Source organism: Cynocephalus volans, chromosome 8, assembly GCF_027409185.1.
Source record: "Cynocephalus volans isolate mCynVol1 chromosome 8, mCynVol1.pri, whole genome shotgun sequence".
In the NCBI taxonomy this organism is placed as follows: domain Eukaryota; kingdom Metazoa; phylum Chordata; class Mammalia; order Dermoptera; family Cynocephalidae; genus Cynocephalus; species Cynocephalus volans.
Genome location: NC_084467.1, coordinates 156,377,099 through 156,401,569, shown reverse-complemented (window position 1 = coordinate 156,401,569; position 24,471 = coordinate 156,377,099).

Genomic DNA, 24,471 nt, shown 5'->3' with positions numbered 1-24,471 from the left:
TATCTCATAGGACAATTGTAAAGTTTAAGAGAAATGATGCATGTTAAGCTTTTAAAATGGTAATACACACACACAAAAAATAAAAACAAATAAAATGGTAATACATATCAGAAGTGCTTGATAATTACTAGTTTTTAATGGGAATGCTATTTATTTTATTAATAAACTTAACAAGCTGTGATTTGCATTGATAAGATTTAAAAATGAATATAAAATATAATTTTTGTTTCTTATTTGTGTTTGTGTTTTGAGCCAAGATTATATAAATGGTTTGTAAAATTATTATATGAAATAATAATTCAAAGACGGAATTTAATTTATAACTCTGGAAATACATTTTTAAATTAAAATAATGCAGATTTCTAACAGGGTAATAATGTTATTAGGTTTATATTGTTGCATTACTCCATTACACAAACTTTGGTTTATTTAAGGCAACTTAGCAATAAAAGGCCTAAATGTACAACTGAAGAAATTAACCAAAATCCCTGTTGATTCTGATTTTCAGAAAGGAGAATAGGATTAATGAAGTAACCAGCTGTGAGAAAAAGGAGGCTCTTCCCCTTATATTAAATGACACAAATGTCACATGTCTTTGATGGTCCATCCTGCAAAAAATTCTGTATTACCAAAAGGTCAATAGTATCTTCACGACAATTAACTTTGATATTCCATCAAAGTTCTCTACTAGGATCAGAACTCAGGCTTTAGACTGATAAAGAAAGCCCCAGTGATAAATTCATAAAATTTACCTTGCATTGAATTATATAGAAGTAATCTTTAAAACCCTATTTAGTTTTTACTACATGATTAAATCTTTGGTGGCAACATTTAAAGAGCAGCTACTGGATAGCAATTGCATATGGTGACAGAACATAATATTTTGATAGAATACTCATTCTGTATTTGATTAATGTATAGAGTACCATATGCTATTCAATTTCCAAACTATAAATTGATTTTATTTTCAAACTATTATTGTAAAATATGTTATTTATTCAGCATTTTAATAATGTTTTTGCTAGTCACTGTAATTTTCTTTGTCAGAATACAATCTTGACTCAAAGAAATCCTATTTTTGAGCAAGATTATGTCTTGTAGCAGTAATTACCATTCTGAGAATAATAGCTATTACTTAGTGCTGTATGTGTCAGGCACTTTTCTAAGTACTTTAAATGTGTTCCTCTCAACAATGTTGTATGATACTGTTATTAACCACATTTTACAGGTAAGGAAGGTGAGTAAAGTAACATTCCAAGGTCACAATGCTAATAAGTATAGGAATCCAAATTGAAACCAGACCTTCTGACTCCATTCACTGCTTTCCCACAAATAATACCCCTAATCCTCCAAAGACACTATTCTATAATCACCCTTGTCCGAAATTCTCAGAATATGACATTGCCACAAATAACAATCAATACAGCATGGAAACTTTAGCTCAAAACTTTCAGGAGTAAATCCTTGTCATCTACCAAAGGTAGAGGAATTAAGTCTTCAGTCAGTAGAGGGGGCTAGGAGAATGGGGAAGGCTAGTATTTCTCACTTTCCTCAATACGAATAGAGCAAGATGACCTCAGTCAGGCACTGGATTTCAGTTATTTATTGGGTAAACATGAAATATTTCAGTGAAAATAAAAGTTTGTTTTCATTTTCTTTTCTTTGTTTATCCTTAGCACTATACCTAAATGTTAAATTTTCAGTAAATCGGGGGCCGGCCCGTGGCTCACTCGGGAGAGTGCGGTGCTGATAACACCAAGGCCCCGGGTTCGGATCCCATATACGGATGGCCGGTTCGCTCACTGGCTGAGTGTGGTGCTGACAACACCAAGTCAAGGGTTAAGATCTCCTTACCGGTCATCTTTAAAAAAAAAAAAAAAAAAAATTTTCAGTAAATCAAAATCTTACTCCATAACTCCTTTTAAAAGATGTTACATATCAATGTAGATGATGCATTAACATAAAGGATTTTAAATATTTCCTAATGGAAATTGAGGCCCATTAAATTAATAGCATGTATTGCTTTGTGTGGGAGGTATTGTACAAATAAAATATTGTTATTGTCACATTTCTCCTCGAACTTCAATGAATTTTAAAATCAATTTGTAATAAGAGGTGTTTTTACATTTGGTGGGCTTATTACCACCAAAATCTCCAGCAGCAATCTCCAATTAAAGCAGAAATAGCTGGGCCAGTGCTGCTGCTTTTGGTGGATGGCTCAGCAGATCTCCCAAGGTGTTCTAAGTCTAATGTATTCTGGTTTGAGTTAAAAGTCTTGTGAGGCATTGCCAATAATATGTTTCTGGAAAAACTTCTTCTTTTTAAAACAATAGTAAAGAACACTATTCCCCTTTGTGAGGATGTAATTATTCAAATAAACATCTCCCCATGGCTGTGCCCTCTGCAAGTGGTCTTTGTTGTACAGGAATGTCCATAAGAAAAAGTGGAGGACTGATTAAGAGGTCACCCATATCCTTTTGTAAAGAAGCAGATGCAATTTCTGTTTCAATTTACCATGGGATACCTTCAAATTACCTTGTCGATTTTTCTAATTTATTTGCTAACATAGAGTCAACTTGAGATTTACTTACTGGTGGGATCATGCCATAGTTTCATTTATTTCTCCTTAAGCACACTGCTGAATAGAAATGCCTCACGCATTCACTCTCAAAAAAAGGAGAACCACCAATGGAATTCTTGAATAAATTGATTTTAGTTTGACTTGAAATACACTGCCACAATATTACAAATATGTTGTGAAATATAAATACATATAGGTATAAAAACTATGTAAAACATATGTTCACATTACTTAGCTAATTTGGTCTTTTAGACCCCTTTTCTTTTACAGCCTGACTTTAAAATCCCACAATATTTTGGTTTCAAATTAAACTACTGAAATCTAAGCCAGAGACAAAATCTCCAGAAAATATTTTTCATTATGAGTGCTACCTCTCTTTTAGGCTCCTAGCCAAGCATAAATCAAGACATTGATATTTGCCAAAATTCTGGCTCTTGTACTTTTGCATTAAAGCAACTTAAAAAGTTGTTAATCACACTTACAAAAAAGTTGTACTTTTTAAAAAAAATTCTGTGCTTAATTCATATATTTAAAACCATAGTACGTAAACATTTTTGATTATACACTTCTGTTGGAGAAACACTTTTGTGCATACACCATATTTACTTATCATTTGTATACAGGTGCTTCTGCATTAACACATCATGTTCCATATATGTGGGTATATGTTTTTACGTGTGTGTATGTATATGCATATGGAAGTTACAGTCAATGCAGTTGGCTTGATTGTATTGCCAGTGGACTCCTACTTGACTGCAGCCAAATATCTTGAAGGTGAATGTTTTAGTTTACAAGGTGAACTATGTGAACAATAGAATATTTATAATTTTTCATCTTTAATATGATCTAGCATGCTTGAAAAGCCGTATTATCAAACTCAACCTTCCGGTTTACCTTCTGTAAGCAGTAGAGGTCATTTAATATAGCTTCTTTGCGTAAGTCACCACCAGATGGCAATCTCGTGTCTTTGATCATGCACTCTTCATTTCTGAACTAAGAACTACTTTATTAAGTGAAGTCCTTGTTAATAAAAATTTATCTGCCTCATCTTTTTAATTATGAGAAAGAGGCAGCAGATACATTACCTTGCTAAAAGATACCTGAGTGTCAATTCTGGTTCCTTTACCTACTTTGGGCAAATTCTTTTACTTCTCAATGTATTCGTGTTTTCATATATGAATAAAGGATATTGGACTAGGTGGCTCAATTCAAACACATATTATCAAACAACTGCTCTGTCTATGGCACTGTGTTAAATGTGTTGGGGGCTATAGCAGTTATTTGTCAATGCCTTTAACTAGTTGCAATTAGGAAATAAATAGTAGATCTCTTTACCTGATTTCTATTTAATTAAACTGCCAAATTTACTGTTGTTTTTCATTTTCTTCACAAACACACTGAAAATAAGTGGTGAGCAGATTATAAAAGATCCAATATGGCATATGAAGAAGTTTATACTTTATTATAGTTTATGTGAAATAAACCACTTAAAGTTATCAAAGTTTTTTGTTGATAGTTGTTGGTTAACCTTTGACTGGTTTGTATTAATGAAGTAGGGAACTGCATCATCAAATCTGTGTTTGATAAAGATAAATTTGGAATGAAGAAAGCATATACTAGGGATAGAGAAACCAGTTAAAAGGCTATAGTAATTCATGTAAGAAATAACAGAGAGACAAATACTGCATATGTCACTGATACGTAGAATCTAAAAAAGTGGATCTCATAGAAGCAGCAAGCAGAACAGTGGTTACCAGGAGCAGGGCAGAGGGCGGCGATAGGGAGATACAAAGTTTTGGTTAGACAGGAGAAATAAGTTCACGAGATCTATTGCACTGCATGGTGACTACAGTTAATAACAGTATATTGAATTCTTGAAAAATTCTGAGTAGATTTTCATTGTTTTCACCAAAAAAAAGATAATAATTTTGTGAGATAATGTGTATGTGAACCAACTAAATTTAGCGATTCCACTATATATATTTCAAAATATTATGTTTCACATGATAGATACAATTTTATCTGTTAATTTAAAAACAATAAAGACCTTGGTGTCTGCTCAAAAAACCAACCAACAAACAAAAAAACAATTGCAAATTCAAATAATAAAATTTTTAAAATGGCTGAAACAAAGATGTTTCTCTCTGAGAGAAAGTTATTTCAATAAAAATAAATAACATAAAAAGAAGTCATGCTAAAAAGTTATTACATAAAAATGAATGAGAGGTAGAGTGGTAGATAATTGTGAAGTTTCTATTTTAGATGACAAAGTAAATGGTGAGACGCTATCAGAGGGGAAAAAAGAGAAGACAAAAACAAGGTTTTAGTGAAATGTAAGAAGTTTGATTTGGACATGCTGAGCTTAAAAATCTGTTGTACACCCTGATGAAAATATTAATAGAGCTCAAGAGAGGTGACGGACATAGATTACAGAGAAAATTCCTATAAAATATGATAATAAAAATTAACAGTAAACATTCTCCCAATTTGTTTTATTAATACCACAAAGATTATTTGAAATTTAATATAGTAGCATCATCATTTTATTAAAATAATAATGTGTGATCTACTATAACTCCTCAGATCCACATGCTAAAATACTTCATCTTGGGTTAAAAATAAGAACTTTTACTTCTATATTTAGTCCTAAGAAATTATGTCTTATATGTTAGTTATTTTGTGTTAAAAGAAAAAGGAAATGTTTGTTATTATAATGTTTTTTTTACATTATTTATTGAACACTGCTCCTAAATAAATCGAAATTTATTTTACGCTGCAACTTTTAGTGTAGAGAGTAATCCTCTGCTTCACGTGGGAACTACATTACTTTCAAACATTGCAGTAATATATATTAGACAGGATTATAAAGCATAAATGCTTCTCTGAAATTTCACAACACTTGAAATTCTTTAGCTTTCTTTCTTGCCAGCAGGCCCATATCTAGGAAATCCCAATTAAGCTCTTTCCTTCTAATTTATAGGTAGCTTAAAATATTGAATTTCCCTAAAGGTTTAATTTTTTTTTCTATTTTCAAAATGAATTCATTAATGGTCCAACATAATATCTTACTTTTTCTACATGTTTATTTAAAAGAACCTCTTCCAACAGGAATAACACGAGTGACATTTCAGCAAGTTCTATGCTATTGAACTAAGAAATGGAAATTTTAATGGGAAAAAAACTGTCTTTTAGAAATACATCTATGGCTTCCATTGTTATATTTGCCTACTAGGAGAAATTTAAATATTTGGCTGAATAAGTGGAGTAAAAGAACCTTTTCATTTATAAGCAGAACTTTAAATATTTTCTGTTTCTGATTTTATTAAAATTAAAATACATTTCTTTGGAGTTTTAATAAAAATACCAAAATTAGACCAAGGAAGAAAATAAATAAATAAAAGTAGTCCAAGCTTTTCAGATCAAGAAATAATTACTTATTTACAAAAATTGGTGAGCTTACATTCTGATTAAAAGTAATTGAGCCTAATTTTACCATACTCTCAAAATATAAGATGTGTGTTTCAAATATTCTTTAAAATTCCAATTTACCTGATTGAGGCTAAATGGTAAATTTTGGAGGTAAGTAAGTGTACATAATTCAAAAACTTTTCATTTTGTTTGTTGAAGCTCAGAGAACAAATACCCCTAAACATGGTGCATTGATATGCTGAGCTAAAGAAACAGCCTCAAGGTGTCTCTCTGACCTTCCCCCTCTCCCTGTCTGTCTGATCCTCTCTTTGTTAAAGGGGTTATCTCTGGAATTTCCTTATCTGACTAAAAAAACTCCTTTCCAAAAGAAATGCAATTGTCTTAAGACCCTGTCCCTAGAAATTTCATCAAATAAATGGGGGAAATTAACCACAGGAGAAGAGAAGACAGCCCAAAGCCAGACTTTTTATCTACAGTCATGCTTCACTTAATGACAGAAACACATTCTTAGAAACGTGTCCTTACGCAATATCATCTTTGTGCAAACATCATAGGGTGTACTTATACAAACACAGATTGTACAGCCTACAGCACACCTAGGCTATGTGGTATAGCTGTCATGGCTACATCACCAGCTCCATTGGAATCTTACAGAACTACTATCATACATGTAGTCATTGTTGACAAATTGTATGGGGTATGACTGTATTCTTCTGAGAGCAGCTTTGACAGACTACCCCGGGGGACTTTGCACAATAAGACCACCTTTGTTTGCAGTGAAGTTCCATATCTTGCCTTCCTGCCACAGCCCCCAGAGCTCAGAGGAACTTTGTCCCATGACATTGTTTTGGGGGCTTGTTCATTTCCCCAGAAAATCATTTACTCCTACAGCCCCCATTTCCTCTTCCCCTATGGAGAAAGGTATATAAACATTATTGGGTTATTGGGCAATCGTTCTCTTACAGTTCTCTTGTGCTATGGATGTTAAATAAATCTAAGCTTGTTCTAATATTAACATGTCTTTCATCAATTCATTTTCAGCAAATCTTCAGAGAGAAGAGGGAAAGCTATTCCTTGCAATTTCTCCCACAAAGCAATGGCTAAGTAGTTACAACTGAATGAGTTTTCATCCTATTGTTAGAAATTAGAAAATACGAGTGTGCTTCAAAAAGTTCATGGAAAAACAGAATTAAAAGATAACACAAATTCTTCCATGAACTTTTTGAAGACCCCTTGTATAATTCAATTTTTATATTTGTATTGGTTTTTTGATGAAGTAAAATGTAATAAACATATTAGCACTGTCCCCTACTGCCTTTACTTCTGAGTCTGTGCCACACTACAGTACTCTTACATTTGAAAAAATGTAAATGGTAGTTGTCCGAGGTATTAAATAAGTGAAAGATGATACTTTGTATATACTGTTGTGCAATGGTGATTTTTCCAGAAAAGATAAATGTTGACATGATTAACAATGGCAAATAAAAACTAGTAAAAAATTGATTGCTATTTATAAATTGTGAAAAGAAAACATTTTGTGAAATATAGCCCAATTCATTATCTTTTTAACAATTAAAGGAAAAATCAGTACTGTTAAACTTTTGAACATAATTTTTGATATTCTGTATACTCAAAACAAATAATTTTAAAACTTTTTATGTTAGTAATAATAAGGTAGGAATTTAAAGTGTCTTAAATGAGGTTAGCAAACAATTTTGTGGAGAAGAATTTATATATGTGTATAGCTGGTACACATAGTGAATAATGGGTAATGGGGAAAATGAGGAAAAGAGGTGGGTAGGGACATAAGATCTGATCATGGAGAGCCTTTAATCCCTTGATAATGATACTGAATTTCACTCAAGAGATAAAAAGGAATCACTAAAGGTAAGACAAAGGAGAAGAAACAGGGTTGGATCTATATCTCAGATTTTATTGTGAGCAATGAAAAGGATGTTTTAAAGAAAACATAAAAAACACATGGGAAGATATTTCCATTTTCAGGCAAGAAATGGTAAGGTCCTAAGTCATTGGCTGAGAAACTACTAATAACAGCATAGGTTTGGATTTGAGAAATATATAAGAGCTTGTGGCAGAAGGAATTAGTAAGAGTAGATGTGGGGACTAAAAAAAGTGAGGGGTTTAGGATGATACCAAAGTGAACATGATCATTAGGTGGTTCAATGCATGAGATCAAATTTTTTGATCAAGTACTGAGTCAAGACACTTTGTTTATTGGACAGTGAAAAAATGACTTGCTGTAATATAGCATGCAGAAGGTGACTAGGTGTGCCCTTCCATACGAGCATCAGGCTGCAATTTCCTAACCTAATTTTTATTCCATGTGTCTAATCTGTCTCTTGGCTACACATTCATCATTATTCATATTAACGTATGATAATTTCAACAGGCACAGAACAGGATTTGATAAAATTCAACATCCCTTCCTGATAAAAAAAATCCATCAATATAATAGGCATAGAAGAATTATACCTCAATACGAAAAAGGGCATATAAGACGAATCAACAGCTAACATCATACTGAATAAGGAAAGGCTGAAAGCTCTTCCTGTAAGAACTGAAACAGGACAAGAATGACCACTCCCTCCTTTCTTATTCAACATAGTACGGGAAGTCCTAGGCAGAGTACAATTAGGAAAGAGAAAGAAATAAAGGGCATTAAAATTGGGAAAGAGAAAATCTATTGTCCCTGTTAGCAGATGACATGATGTTATACACAGGAAAACCTAAACGCTTCACCAAAAAACTCTTGGAACTGATAGACAAACTCAGTAAAATTGCAGAATACAAAACCAATATACAATAATCAGTAGCATTTTTATACACCAATAACAAGCAAGATGAAAAAGAAATCAATAAAGCAATGACATGTCCAAAAGCTACCGATAAAGACAACAACAACAACAAAAAAAAAACACTAGAAATTAATTAAACCAAGAAGGTGAAAGATTTCTACATGAAAATCTATAAAACACTGATGAAAAAAAATTGTAGAGGATGCAAAGAAATGGAAAGACATTCTATATTTGGGAATTGGAAAAAGTAATATTGTGAAAATGACCATGCTATCAAAACAGATCTACAGATTCAATGCAATCCCAAACAAAATACCAATGACATTCCTCACAGAAATAGGAAAAACAACCCTGAAATTCATATGGAGCCATGAAAGACCCTGAACAGCCAAGGAAATCCTGAGCAAAAAGAACAATGCTTAAACTATCACACTACCTGACTTCAAAATATACTACAAAGTTATAGTAACCTAAACAGCATGGTACTGGTATAAAAACAGACACATGGGCTAATGAAACAGAACATAAAAAACATAAATAAAGCCATATATGTATAGACAACTGATTTTCAATAAAGATGCAAAGATGGTGCTGGGAGCGCAGCAGCGCTCCCGCCGCGGGTTCGGATCCTATATAGGGATGGCCGATGCACTCACTGGTGGAGCGCAGTGCGGCCAGTCACAAAAAAAGACAAAAATAAATAAATAAATAAATAAATAAAGATGCAAAGAGTATTCAATGGAGAAAGGTCAGTCTCTTCAGTAAATGGTTCTGGGAAAACTGGATACCCACATGCAGAAGAGTGAAACTAGACCTCTGTCTCTCATCATATACAAAAATCAACTCAAAATGGATCAAAGTTCTAAATATAAGACCCAAAACTTTAAAACTTCTAAAAAAAAAAATAGGAAAATCACTGCATGAAATTGGAGTGGGCAGCACTTTTTTGAACAAGACTACAAAGGCACAGACAACTAAAGTGAAAAAAAAAAAAAAAGAACAAATGGGGCTATATCAAACTAAAATGCTTCTGGACAGCAAAAGACACAGTCAACAAAGTGAAGAGATAGCCTACTGAATGTGAGAAAGTGTTTGCAAACTACACTTCAGACAAGGGGCTAATGTCCAGAATATATAAGAAACTCAGACAACTCAACCAGAAAAAATCAAATAACCCAATTTAAAAATGGGCAATGGATCAGAACAGAAATTCCTCAAAAGAAGACATACAGATGGCCAACAGGCACATAAAAAAATGCTCAAAGTGACTAATCATCAGGTAAATGCAAGTTAAAACCACAGTGAGATATCACCTTACTCCAGTTAGAATGGCTGTTATCAACAAGGCAGAAAATAACAAATGCTGGCAAGGACCTGGAGAAAATGCAACTCTCCTACATTGCCAGTATAATGTCAATTGGTTCACCCATTGCAGAAAACAGTAGGGAGTCTACTCAGAGAACTAAAAATTAAACTACCCTATGACCCAGCAATCCTACCTCTTGATATGTAACCAAAGAAAATGAAATTAATATATCAAAAGAGATACTTGAAGTCCTGTGTTCATCACAATACTATTTACAAAAGCCAAGACTTGGAATCAAGAGATTCCATAAATGCCCATCAAGAGATGAATGGATAAAAAATACTGTGGTATATGTACACAATTGTATACTATTCAACTGGAAGAGAGAGGAAGGAAGGAAGGAAGGAAGGAAGGAAGGAAGGAAGGAAGGAAGGAAGGAAGGAAGGAAGGAAGGAAGGAAGGAAGACTGCCATTTGCAGCAACACTGATGGAATCAGAGATCATCGTGTTATGTGAAGTAAGCCAGTCAAATACTGCACAGCCTCATTTTAAGGTAGAAGCTAAAAAAAAAAAAAAAAAAGAAAAAGAAAAAGAAATGATTTTCATAGAAGTAAAGAGTAGAATAATAATTTACCCAAGACTAGGCTGGAAGCAGGTGGGTTGGGGATGTGACATGGTAGATTAAAGCGTTCAAAGCTTTGCTATCTACCCAAAGTGAATCAATGTATAGTATATGCATGTATTTTAGCAACACACTGTACACCACAATATGCACAAATAAATGTTAAAATAACAACAAAAAAATCATACTGACATGCATTATGATCATCACATTTTAGCTGATACTACCTAGTAGTTTGTCAAAACTTCCTATGAGAATCTCCCATACAATGCTACTAGGTTTCCCAAATAAAGAGACCAGATCTCTTTCTTGAGTTCCAGCTGCATATTAACAATTCCAATTTGATGTCTCACAGTGATATTACACGCAATGAGTCTAAATCTACTTTATTTCCCTACTTTCACACCTGATCTTCCTTCCCTACAAGATTCTTCCTCAATGTCAAAGCTGTTCACCTTGTCACTCAAGCAAAAAACTGGGCTTTATTTTTGATTATACTGTACTTCAACTATTCTCACACATCTGTCTGGATGTTAGAGACTGCTAATTTGTCTTTTAAAGGTCTCCAGATTTTATTGTTCTCTTACAACTCAACTGACAATATCTTGGGTTAGGGCTTCTTTATCTCCTTTCTTTATAATTATAAGAGCCTCTTAATTCATATTTCCCCTTTGATTCACCTCTATATAATTGCCAGACTTATCTTATCCAAATACTAACCATGAAATACTATTGACTACTTAAATCCCTTCCTAGGCTCCCTATGGTTTAAAGCCACGTTTCCAGTGTCATCGGCTGGTGCTCCCTCCTTCTTACCACTACGCTTCAGAAATGACTACTTGACATTAGCCCCTTGGAGTCGGGCTTCTCAGGATTCTCTGCCTTTGTCTATGCTCTTTGTCCTAAGATTCATACTCCTTATAGCTCCGCCTTTGCTGACCTGATATCACTTATCTGAAGCCTGCCCCGGTACCTTGCCCCATTGTCAAATTTAATTATCTGTACTCTTTTCTCTGTGCTACCATTATAATTAGTTAAAACTTCTATTTTTACATTCATGACAAAGCATTTTTTGTGTGTGTGTCTTTTTTGTGTGTGACCGGGAAGGGGATCGCAACCCTTGGCTTGGTGTCGCCCAAACCGCGCTCAGCCAGTGAGCGCACCGGCCAGTCCTATATAGGATCCGAACCCGCGGCGGGAGCGCCACCGCTCTCCCAAGCGCCGCACTCTCCCGAGTGCGCCACGGGCCGGCCCATGACAAAGCATTTTTATTTATTTATGTCTATGTACAGATCTTGTCTGACAGGGCAGGGATTGCCTTAAAAGAAGAACTCATGCTCACAGCATCTGTCACAGTGTAAGTCCATAAACTAGAGGTATTTAATAATTGTTAGTTGAATGAATACATGAATGAAGAATACAAACTATAATTGGTATTTTTTTAGGTTTTTTTGGGGGGGTTTTGCAGCTGGCCAGTAAGGAGATCCAAACCCATGACTTTGGAATTATAAAGCTGACCTCTCACCAACTGAGCTAACTGCTGAGCCCTGAATTGTGATTTAAAGTGTCACAATTGTTTTGAATTGCTTAGTTTTACTTACATCCTATAAGAATAATTTATAAACTAGTGTGTTTTTTTTCTTTACTAAGTGAAGATAAAACCATTGTCTTTCATATTTAAAATTATATTTATAAATTATTTTAATAAATATTTTTTGTGAATAAATTAATATATTTAAATATTCACATAGACTTTCTCCCTATAGAACTAGTTAGAAGCAGGTAAAATACAATGGATTATTATTCACAATTGGGTAGGTCTCAAAGTCATATGATTATTTAAATGTGACACTTGACAAACTGAAAATAAAAATGTGTCTTTATTGTCACAGATCTATTCTCACTCACTTTACCAATCTTGTTTCTTCATGATATAACATTTTTTTCAATCTTAAGCATCTACTGTATGTTGTAACTATCTCTCATCTTTGTCTAAAATATACATACTTAGAAAATGCTTCCATTTTCACAATAACATTTTAAAATTGAACCCTAAAAATTAAGAATAACTTTTATCAATATCTAGAAAGTTACGTTTGTTAGCTACAGTTTAAATAATTCACTCAGTATCCTTCAGGATTATGAAACTTACCCCATGACTTTTTTGTATATGCAAATATCAGATGAGAGAACACATTACAGCTACTAGCATGATGCCTGATATACAATTGGTGAGCAAATAATGTTAGTTACTGCCTCTTTCCTGACAATTCCAAATAAGTCACACATGGAGAGAGTAGATTTTCAGAGGTCCACACTTATCTTTTAGAGAATAATAGAGTCTTATTTGCATTTTCCAATGGACTCATTATTTAAACTATGGGAGACATAATACCACCAACTGTGTATGTACAATGACCATATCCTTCTAATTTGCACTGTCAAAGGAAATTCACTGGATACAACAAAATAGGGTTATTACCCAAAGTGGGTGTTCTTTTATCATTATGCATTTTTCTCCTTTATTGATTCATATTTGTTAGCTTTTTAATAGGCTCCAAAGTAAACCACCCTATCAAATAAACCAACAAATTATTTTTCTTAGGAAAATAAACCATCATCTTATAAATATAAACCTCAACTTGACTAAGATTCAAGTGACAATAAGTTGAACTGTCAAAAAGACAATCTATTTACTTTCATTTACTTTTGGTATGCTGCTGTCTAAATCCTATTTTCTTGGCTTAGGTCAGCTTTTCAAATCTCTTTGCAGAAGCATATTTTGTAGTATGTCATGCATTTCTCCACACTGTTGGCCCTTGATCTCCTATCTTCAGATCTAACGGTGATAGGAAAATACCCTTAAGACATACTGTGAAGTACTAAATGCCCTGATATGATTACTACACGCACAGTGTGAGTGTACCGAAACAGCATGTACTCCATGAATGTATAGGATTATCATGGGTCAATTAAGAAAAAAAAATCGAAAAGAGAAAAAACAAAAGAAAAGAAAGAGTATAGAATAGAGGTTACTAGAGGCGGTGCGGGGAAGGCGATGGGGAAAGGTTGGAAGGCCAACATGAAGTTACAAAGTTACATTTAGGGGAATAGTGGGAAGTTGGCAGACTACAGAAATCTAGGATGCCTTTCTCTGACAAATGAAGACCAGAACAGGCCCACCACTACCAATGGTGCACTCACATTGTCAGGACCCAGGACCATCGCCTGCCTTCCCACTGTGATTTTCTTCCCACCCTCACGCTGCTGTCACCTGCAGCATGGCTCCAGTCACTGCTGCTGAGTGTAGCCATCAAAACCGGTGCTAAGCTCCAACCAGCCAAGCTGCACACAGGATCCCAGCCCATACTACTGCACCAGTCAGGCTGGCCGTCTGTGGGACTCTTGCCACAGCCACCATTGTTAGCGACTGTCTATGCCTCCTCACCAGCCAGACCAGCCACGCTTGGGATCCCCACCCAAGCTGCCTCAACAGCCAACTCAGCTAATTGTGGGTCCCCCCGTTGTAATGTGTGAAGTGCAGGTGCTGCTGTCATAGCCTTTGCACCAGCTGGACCGGCTGAGTGTGGTACGCCCTGCCAATGCTGAAGCAGTAGCCTGTCTGGGGTTAGACCTTCCGCTGCCACCACCTGCAATGTTGTGGCCAGCACCAGGGCCTGTCCATGCCACCTTATCAGCCAGACCAGCTGCATGGGACCCCTGCTCAAGCCACCTCACCAGCCAGCCCTTCTATACACAGGACCCACACCACAATTGTGTACAATGTGGCTGTTGCTGCCATAGCCATTGCACCAGCTGGATTGACTGGGCACAGCACTCCCACCCACACCACTGTATCAGTAAGACTGGCAGCAGGTGGGACACCCTGCCCATGCTGAAGCAGTAACTAGCCCAGCTGGGTGGGGGATGCTAGCTGTTATAACCTGCACCATTTCTTCCACTGCTGCCACCACCAGCAATCACACACACCGCTACCACCACTGCTGCACCAGTCAGCCTGGCTGATGACAAGACCCACCAATGCCACCACATATTGACACAAGAAGGGTCAGAACAGACATACCAGAAGGAGTAAGCCAGTGTAGACTCACACCCCAGTGACACAATTCACAAGGGGAATTTCACCCTGTGTGTAGTGAGCATGACTGCTGTCACTCAGGGAGAGTCACAAACAGACAACCTGGAGAATACAGAAACCCAGGATAGCCAACCAGTATACAAAAGAAAATTCCCAGCCACCACCAATCCATCTCCCAACCAAGGGAAGCAAGGACCTGGAGAAGCTTTAGCCTACAGGAAAAAGGAAAGAGAAATCTTGCTCAGAGTCACCAATTCAATATGAGGAGATCCAGTATACCCCAGTGTACCCATCAAGTATCTCTTTTGATGTATTAATTTCATTTCCTTTGGTTATATATCCAGAGGTAGGATTGCTGGGTCATAGGGTAGTTTAATTTTTAGTTCTCTGAGTAGACTCCCTACTGTTTTCTGCAATGGGTGAACCAATTGACATTATACTGGCAATGTAGGAGAGTTGCATTTTCTCCAGGTCCTTGCCAGCATTTGTTATTTTCTGCCTTGTTGATAACAGCCATTCTAACTGGAGTAAGGTGATATCTCACTGTGGTTTTACCTTGCATTTTTGTTGTTGTTTTTTATTTTTTTGCTTTAGTTGTCTGTGTCTTTGTAGTCTTGTTCAGAAAAGTGCTGCCCACTCCCATTTCATGCAGTGTTTTTCCTGTGGGTTCTCTATTCTGTCTCATTGGTCCATGTGTCTGTTTTTATACCAGTACCATGCTCTATTTACAGTAGCCAAGAGTTGGACTCAACCTAAATGTGGTATATATACTCAATGGAATAATACTCTGCCTTAAAAAAAAAGAAAGAAATTCTCCCATTTGCAGCAATCTGGATGAGCTTGGAGAAAATTATGTTAAGTGAAATAAACCAGGCACAGAAAGAGAAGTACAGCATGTCCTCACTTGTTAGTGGGAGCTAAAAGAGGGGGATAGGGAGAGAGAGAAGAAGATGGAGAGGGAGAAAGAAAAGAAAGCATCACAATAATACAATGAACTTTCAGAAAAAAAGAGAGAGCAGAACTGTGGTTATTAAAGGTGGGAAAGGGGGAGGGTGAAGGGGTTAGCAAGAAATTTCAGTTAAGGCTCACAAAGATTTGATTACGTTTCTTAAACATGAGTATACTAATTATTCTGATTTGATCACTACATATTTTACACATGTGTGTGTTTTTGTGTATATATATTATCATTTATGTTTTGATAAAAAGAATGTCAAAATAATAAAAAAAAAGGATGCATTTAGATAGGAAAACTAAGTTCTGGTATTCTAGGGTGACAACAGCGATTGATAATTGTATTGCATATTTCAAGATAGCCAGAAAAAAGGATCTTTAATGTTACAACAAAGAAATGGTAAATGTTTAGGTGATAGATATGCTAAGTATTCTTATTGGATTATACAACATATGCATGTACTGAAACAACAAACTGTACCCCATAAACATGTACAATGAAAAATAAAGGAAAGACACATTGTGAGCAGTAAGTTCGAGGCCGTGTGAGCTTGAGCAAATATCCTATTACATATTCCTGAATGTTAATGAATATTTAAATTAATTTAAAAACTGTGCTTCAGTCCTAACGCAATGAGTATTATATTGTTTCATTGCATTTTCCTCAGAAGTTTTTACCTACTAATTCTACATCATGGCTGTTTGAAAAGCACACCCTAGGGTAAGGATTTTTAGTTGATTCATTGGTGTAAAGACTAAAGACAAAAATGTAATTTAATTTCTTTCAAATCTCATCATACATTTTTACTGACCATCCCACAAACTATTTTGTAAAAGGATTCTAAACATAACTGTTGTTTTGGATCTGATGATTTAGCCTGTGAACATTTTTTGCACATTTATTGGTATTTTATTTTTACACTTTCCTTTTCTTCCTTGAAGCTCAAAGAATCAGATTTTCAGAAGTTTATGCATTTTTTCTGACCAAAATTTGGAAATTCTGTGCCCAAAAAGAAAAGACATGCTAAGACCATGATCATGTAACATCCTTTTAAACACATGTTAAAAGTCAGCAAACTTTCCCAGGCTTTGCTAGATTCTTTCCTTAAGTAGAATCATAATGAGATTTTCCTTCCCAGATAATTTCCCAGCACACAAATCATGAACAGAAAAAAAAAAACTATGCCTAATGTAAATATATATTCACCATGAATGTAATTCTTTATTTTATACTATATTTTGCTACAGCGTATGTGTTGTTTTAATTTTTACATTTGTATGAGGCACCTTTATCCTGTTTTAAGGTGTCCATTTAATGTATCAAACAGTTTTACATAAAGAAGGATGCTTAGTAAGCATCAGATGTTGATGACATTATTTATGAATCATAAAATACTCCCAGCACGTGTAGATAACATGATTATTTTAAAAGGTTTAAATCAAGACATTTATAAAATATAATTTAATCCAAGTTTCTATTGTTCTTCTAAGGAACAAAAGAAAATGATTATCTTATATTTAAGAATTAGTTTGAAAATGTCACAACATGGTGACCATTGCATTTGGTTTCTCAACTGAATTAATAGGGTGACATATCTTTACTGCTACCAGGGGTATATCAAACAGAAAATAAAAACATTATTATTTTGGTTTTGGATGGATTTTCCAAGTCAGTTTGAGTTAAAGTTTTCCTCTGAAAGAAACTTAATGTAGTCTGAAATGTTTGTGAAAACTAGAATCAATATGAATGGCAGGTGAGGGTACTGGCCGTAATATACTCCTTACTGATGCCCTTAGAATTTTTTTTTTTCTTTTAACCTGGAAAGGGCCATGGAAATTGAGCAGTAAACTAAGTCAGAAAACTATATTAAACATATCAGTAGCAGCATCCACCTGAAGCTTTCAAATGCTTCTATTAATATAGAAAACAAACATTTTACAACTATTTTGGACACCTTTGGGAATAGTACATTGGCTTCTATCTTTTATTATGTTTTTAATTAAGGAACTTTATTTTTTAGAGCAGTTTTGGGTTCACAGCAAAACTAAACAGAAAATACAGAGTTCCTATACATTTTCTGCCCCCACACATGCACAGCCTCCTCCACTATCAACACCCTGCACTACAGTGGTACGTTTGCTGCAATCAATGAACCTACACTGACACATCATTCTCACCCAAAGTCCGTAATTTACATTAGAGTTTACTCTTCATGTTGTGCATTCTATGGGTTTCAACAAGTGTATAATGATATGTATCCACCATTGTCATATCACACAGAATAGTTTTACTGTCCTAAAAATCATCTTTGGAACAGAACTGAGCTTACCACAGTGGGAAAGGGGTTGGGGAGTGGGCTACTGAGAAACTGATAAAGGTCCACAAAAAGTGATTACATCGTGTCCAGAACATCATATAGTTAAAATCATACCCTTTCCAGATTGGTTTCTTTCACTTAGTTAAATGCTTTTAAGTTTCCTCCATGTCTTTTCATGGCTTGATATAGATAATTTCTTTTTAGTGCTGCATGTACCACAGTTTATTTAACCATTCACCTACTGAAGGATATCTTATTTGCTTCCAAGTTATGACAATTATGAATAAAGCTGCTATAAACATTCATGTGCATGTTTTTGTGTGGGCATAAGTTTTCAGTTGACTTGGGTAAGTACCAAGGAGTGTGACTGCTGGATTGTATGGTAAGAGTATGTTCATTTTTGTAAGAAACTGCCCAACTATTTTCCAAAATGTACCATTTCACATTCCCAGAAATGAATCAGAGTTTCTATTGCTCCACATCATCGCCAGCATTGGTTGTTGTCAGTTCTCTGCATTTTGGCCATTCTAATAGGTGTGTAGTACCTCAGTGTTTTAATTTGTAATTCCATAATAACATATGATGCTGGACATTTTTTCACATGCTTACATGCCACCTGTATATCTTTTCTGGTGAGGTTTCTGTTCACGTCATTTGCCCATTTTTTTCCTTATTGTTAAGTTTCAGGTGTTTTTTGTACAGTTGGATAACAGTTCTTTATAAGATGTCTTGCAAATATTTTCTTAGTCTGCAGCTTGTTTTCTCATTCTCTTAACATTGTTTTTCACAGAGTGAAGTATTTAATGTTAATGAAGCACAGCTTATCAATTATTTATTTAATAAATTAGATGTTTAGTGTTGCATCTAAAAAATCACCACCATATCCAAGGTCATCTAGGAGTTTTATAGTTTTATAAAAAACTGTGCTATCTTCTAGGAGTTTTATAGCTTTGTGTTTTACATTTTAGGTCTATGATCCATGTTGGGTTACTTTTTGTGAAAGGTAAAAGATCTGTGTGTAGACTAGATTCATTTTTTTTTCTTTGCTTGTGGGTGTTCGAGTGTTCTGGTATCATTTGTTGAAAAATCTATCTTTGCTCCATTTTATTTCCTTTGCTCCTTTGTCAAGATTGGTTAACTATATTTATATGAGACATACTTCTGGGTGCTCTATTCCATTTCATTGATCTACTTGTCTATTCCGTTGACAATACCACACTGTCTTCATTGCTGGAGCTTAATAGTAAGGCTTGATGTCAGGCATGCCAGCCCAGGTAGTCTTAGTCCTCCTATTTTGTTCTTTTTCTTCACTGTTGAGTTGGCTCCTGAGTCTTTTGTCTCTCCATATAAACTTTTGAATCAGTTTATTGATATCTCTAAAATAACTTGCTGATATTTTGTTTAGAATTTTGTTGAATTTATAGATTAAGTAAAGAAGAACTGATATCTTGACAATATGGTGTCTTCATTCTTATCATGAATATGGGATATCTCTCCCTTTATTTGGTTCTTCTTTGATATCTTTCATGACAGTTTTGTTATTTTCCTCATATAGATCTTATAAATATTTGGTAGGTTTGTGCCTAAATGTTTTATACATGCATTCATATATATATATACACATATGCACATACATAATTTTTGGGTGCTAATTTAAATGGCAGCATGTTTTTAATTTCAAATTCCACTAGTTAATTTTTGGTTGGGTTCTAATTCAATCACACTAAAATATTCTTCCATATTTGGTTTTTTACAAACTAAATAAAAGTATGTTTCACTTTCCAGAATATGATAGAAACGTTTTTAAATAATTCATACATTTGAAATAAATCTGTTGCCCCTTCTACAGCTTCCCTTTGGCCTGTTTTGAGCCAGCCAGATTGGGGAAGTGGGGTAGAACCCCCTCTCCTCTGCCTAAGTATGTCTTTGTATGTCAGTTGGAATCATACAAAGGGCAGGGGAAGCAAATACACTCCCAGAACTCTTTCGCTGGTCAGAGATTTCCTGAGTGTCTGTCCTCACCCAACCCTGTTCCATGTGTCTGTGTTGTGAAGCTTGGGACTCTGGAGAGAAATGGGGTGGAGGGAGGAGTAAATGTTGCCCTAAGAATGCTTATCATTCTTCTGTTCTTCTTGGGATCTGTTCATGGGGAGGGTGGAGGTTAGGGGAAGCTTGGCCTTGCGTCTTTGGCAATAAACTCTCATTTACACAAAGTGAAAAAAAAAAAAGAAACTTTGTATAATGCAGAATTTTATGTAGCTACACAATGGATATGTTTTCTTGTGATGATGATCACAATAATAACATAAGGGTTTTAAAGGCTTTAAATGCATTTTCTCATAAATTCTCACAACATTCAAGTAATGTAAAAAATGCTATTGTTCTCATTTATAGATGAGGAAAATGAGGTCATGAAAGCTTAAGACAGTTGTCCAAGGTCTCCAGTTTATTTCAGATATTGTATTTACACAAGATTGACCAATGCTCATAATAATGCAAAATTACCTTTTAATTACTAATAGAATTTAGTTGGGTTAATTGATTTGCATGTTCGAATAGGTAATTTTTTTATAATCAGTTTCCTGTGATATGAGGAGAAAAATATTCATCTATAAAATCAAAATACTCTCTCCTAAATGTAATATTCACATGCCATGTATATTCTTTGACATAAGTAAAAAAAGAAGAAAATACCATGTTAAATCATTCAGATCAGTCAATGGGCAAAAACATAAAATTTTTATGACTCTTTGGTATAGCTAAGGCTGCATTTTCCTTAATAATGAAAGAACATCTTCATCTGACAAAAAGGCAGGTCAACATAAATTCTCCGTTTTGATATGCAAAACAAACACCTTTGTTACAACTTCCTTATGTTTCATGGTCAAGCACAGGTCCTGGGATTAGGTCTGTGCTGAAAACCAGCCACTACTGGATGGCAAGTTGAGTGTGAGTTACCAGTGGGTGGTTTGGGGTGATGTACTAAGAACCCCCTGAGAAGCGTGCTGTTTCCCCATCAGATGGCACACTTGATCACTCCTGCACCTGCGGCAGTGCCCTTCTCTTGTTCAACTAGAGCCCCAATCTGTGTGTATTCTCCACTACAGAAAAAGCACTTTTTTACAGGGATTCAGAGCAGTAGGACACCAGTATTTGAGGACTGCCTAAAGCAAGACCAGTCTTTTTACTGAACCCTCAATCAGTCCCTTCTGGCTTTTCTGGGGAAAGACTGAAAGCCTGAAGCAATATTAGTCTAATCACAAGTAATCAACAGCAGAAACATTTACATTACTGACTTTAAAACTCTGAATCAAACATAGTGAAGTCCTAAGAAAAAAGATTTCTTTTTACAAAACTCACACCTGAAAATGAGAGAAAAAAAGAAAAAAGGAAAGAAATAGGTAGAAGTCTACTAGTTTTAAGATGAAATAGAATCAAACCAAAAATTGATAATTCCTTACAAGAATCCTATTTGCTACACAGTTGCATCTCATGACTGTTTATTGTAGAAATACCTGAGTTACTGCAGCTCATCCTGCTTAAGGGTGCAGAATACAAATGCATTTTTAAACTCATAAAACAACGTAAAAATCAAGTACACAGGAGGAATCAGACACATATAAAAATATCAATCTCCCTTCTCTCTTTTTCTCTTTCAACTATAGCATAGTGACACCGTGATATTTACCTTACAAAGTTATTCCCCATATGCTTTAAACATCAAAACCATGCCCAAGTCCACACAGCGTTTAAGAGGTTCAGGGTTTCAGGGGGCGGCTGAGCCAGCCCAGAGCAACAGGCACAAGGAGCTGAAGATGACTCATGAGTTTGGAGCAGAGTCATGTAGCTTTAACCCCAGTCCTGGTCCTTACCAGCAAGGAGGGATCTCAGAGCCTCAGTTTCTCTCTTACAGCATAGAGGGAACCTTGGTCTCCGCCTCCTGAGGCTCCTAAACTGAGAAGTTGCAGGTGCCCCCAAGCTCCTTTCCCACACTGAGGGCAGCTGGCAGATGAATCCTCCCCATCCCCAGTGTCTATCTGTGCCAGGCAGTGACCTCTCCCCAACCAGTTGTTCTGTCAGCCATGCTCTAGGGTGACCTCGCTGTCCCCGGGGACTCTCCCCACTGAGCGGCCCAACACAGCATGCGACTTCCTGCAGCCTCTCCTGTGCACTGAGCCCTGGAGGAGATTGGGTTCACTGCACACAGTCTGTGCTGCCCTGGGGCTGTGTCCCTGGCCTCCTGTGTGCTGCCCAGTGCCTGGTAGAAGGGGGACACATGCAGAGATGCATCCAGGGTGGCAGAGGTGGCAGCCACTCACTGTGCTGGGCATGTGCTACTTCCATGCAGGTGGCAAAGTGGTGCAGTCACACCTGTAGGCAGCCGCAGCTGAGCTGGAACCATGCTGCATCACTCTGCTGTTCTGTCACTGTGGTAACTATCTTCCCCAGTGTGACCTTAAGGCTCATTGTTTATAAAGTTGGGGACAACCAGTGATGGCCACCTCTTCCCAGGCTGTGCTGAGTGTGATCACATGGTGCAGAGCAGGCTGGGAGCTGTAAAGGACTGCACAAAGGAAGTGACGTTTTGACAGAAGAAGATGGCCTGCCAAGTGTTGCAAAGGGTCCTGGCCTTGGATTCAGGAAACTGGGGTGGTGACGCTGCTGATGGCACATGCATATCCCCTCGGCATGCCTGAGTTCACCTGACACTGGGGCAGCAGATATTCTGCAGGCCTACAGCACCGTCTCCCCAGAAAAGTGTGCATGTGCACACACATGCACACCTGCACACACACACATGCACACACCTGCACTCAGCGCAAGAACAAAGAGGAGGAAGACCACATGGGACACACACTGGTCTCCTGGGTGGAAGGACTGGGTTTTAAATGGTATTCTCCATTCAGACTGAACTACCGATTTACTTATAAGCATTACCTTTGGCTTCATAATACATGCCTATAAAATGGGAAACTAGGTAATGTACTTAGTAGGTGAGTGTTCAGTGGATAGTATTAACATGTTAATGTTTTTGTAAATATAAAATAATCTGCAAATTATACAACATTTAAATATCACTTCAATGAGAATAAAAGGTTTTGAAAGTCCCACCCAGCAGAGCTGGTCCACGTTTATGGCCTGGTCATGTCTTCCGGGCTGTCGCTCCCATTCGATTCCCTCTGCCTCTGTGTCTGTCTCACTCTCTCACACAGATTCACTTACATATAGGTGTGTAGCACAGTGACAACACATAAACATTGTTTTTCCACCTGAGTTCCTGGATACAGACTGGCCTTCATGACCTGTTTATGTGACAATTTATGTAACGTCTCTGCACACGGGAAGCTCAGCAGCTGCTCAAAGTTCCCTGGTCTGCGTGGACCATATTTTAACACCCAGTCGTTCTGCAGGGATATTAGTGATGTGGCCAGCCCCTTTCAATCTTGAAAACCTGGGCAGCTGTGGTGTGGCGTAACTTCCTAGCATCACTGCTGCCTGGCACGTGGACACACGTGGGCACTTTGGTAGGAGCTGCTGAGTGGCTTCTGCGACAGGGGTATCTATGAACACATTTCCCGGGGCATCCGCTGGGACCTCTTCTTCCCTCATTCTCACAAGAGCTGGTCATCACCAGACATACAGACCTGCCCATCTGATGGGGCAAATGCCATCTGAATAGTGAGTAAATTTCTGTGCATAATCATAAGGGAGGCCGCGGATGTCTGACATTTACTGGCCATATGAATTGCTTCCCTTTGGAACTGCAGGAATATGTGCTTTGTCCCTATGGATAAATGAGAACTCTTTGTACAACTAGGATGCATACTACCCTTTCTCTGCCCATGAAGAATTTTCCAGTCTGGGGTTTGCTTTTCAGCTTTTGACATTATTCTGGTTTTTGTTTGGACCAGGAAAAGTCAGCATTTTCCTCTGTGGCTTCTGGCTCTCTGGTCATTCAAAAGTAGTTCCTATTTCAAGATTATGGCTATAATAACTATCAGGGCTTTGTGTTTCTACATAGATTCTTTGATTTTTCTGTAATTTTCCTCTTACTAAAAACATAAAATGAAAATTAATCAGATCTTTCTCCTATTATGTGGCCAGATACAAAAGGCCACAAAACATATAACTGTAATGATAGGAACAATCCACGATAGGTAAATTCACACACACAGAAAATGGAGTGGTTGTCAGGGACTGGGAGAGGCCGGATGGGGAGTGACAGCTTAATGGCTACAGAGTCGATGAAGCTGTTCGATCACTAGATGGTGGTAAGGGTTGCACCATATTAAAAATGTACTTAATGCCACTGAATGGTAATTTTGAAAATATTAAAACACTTTAT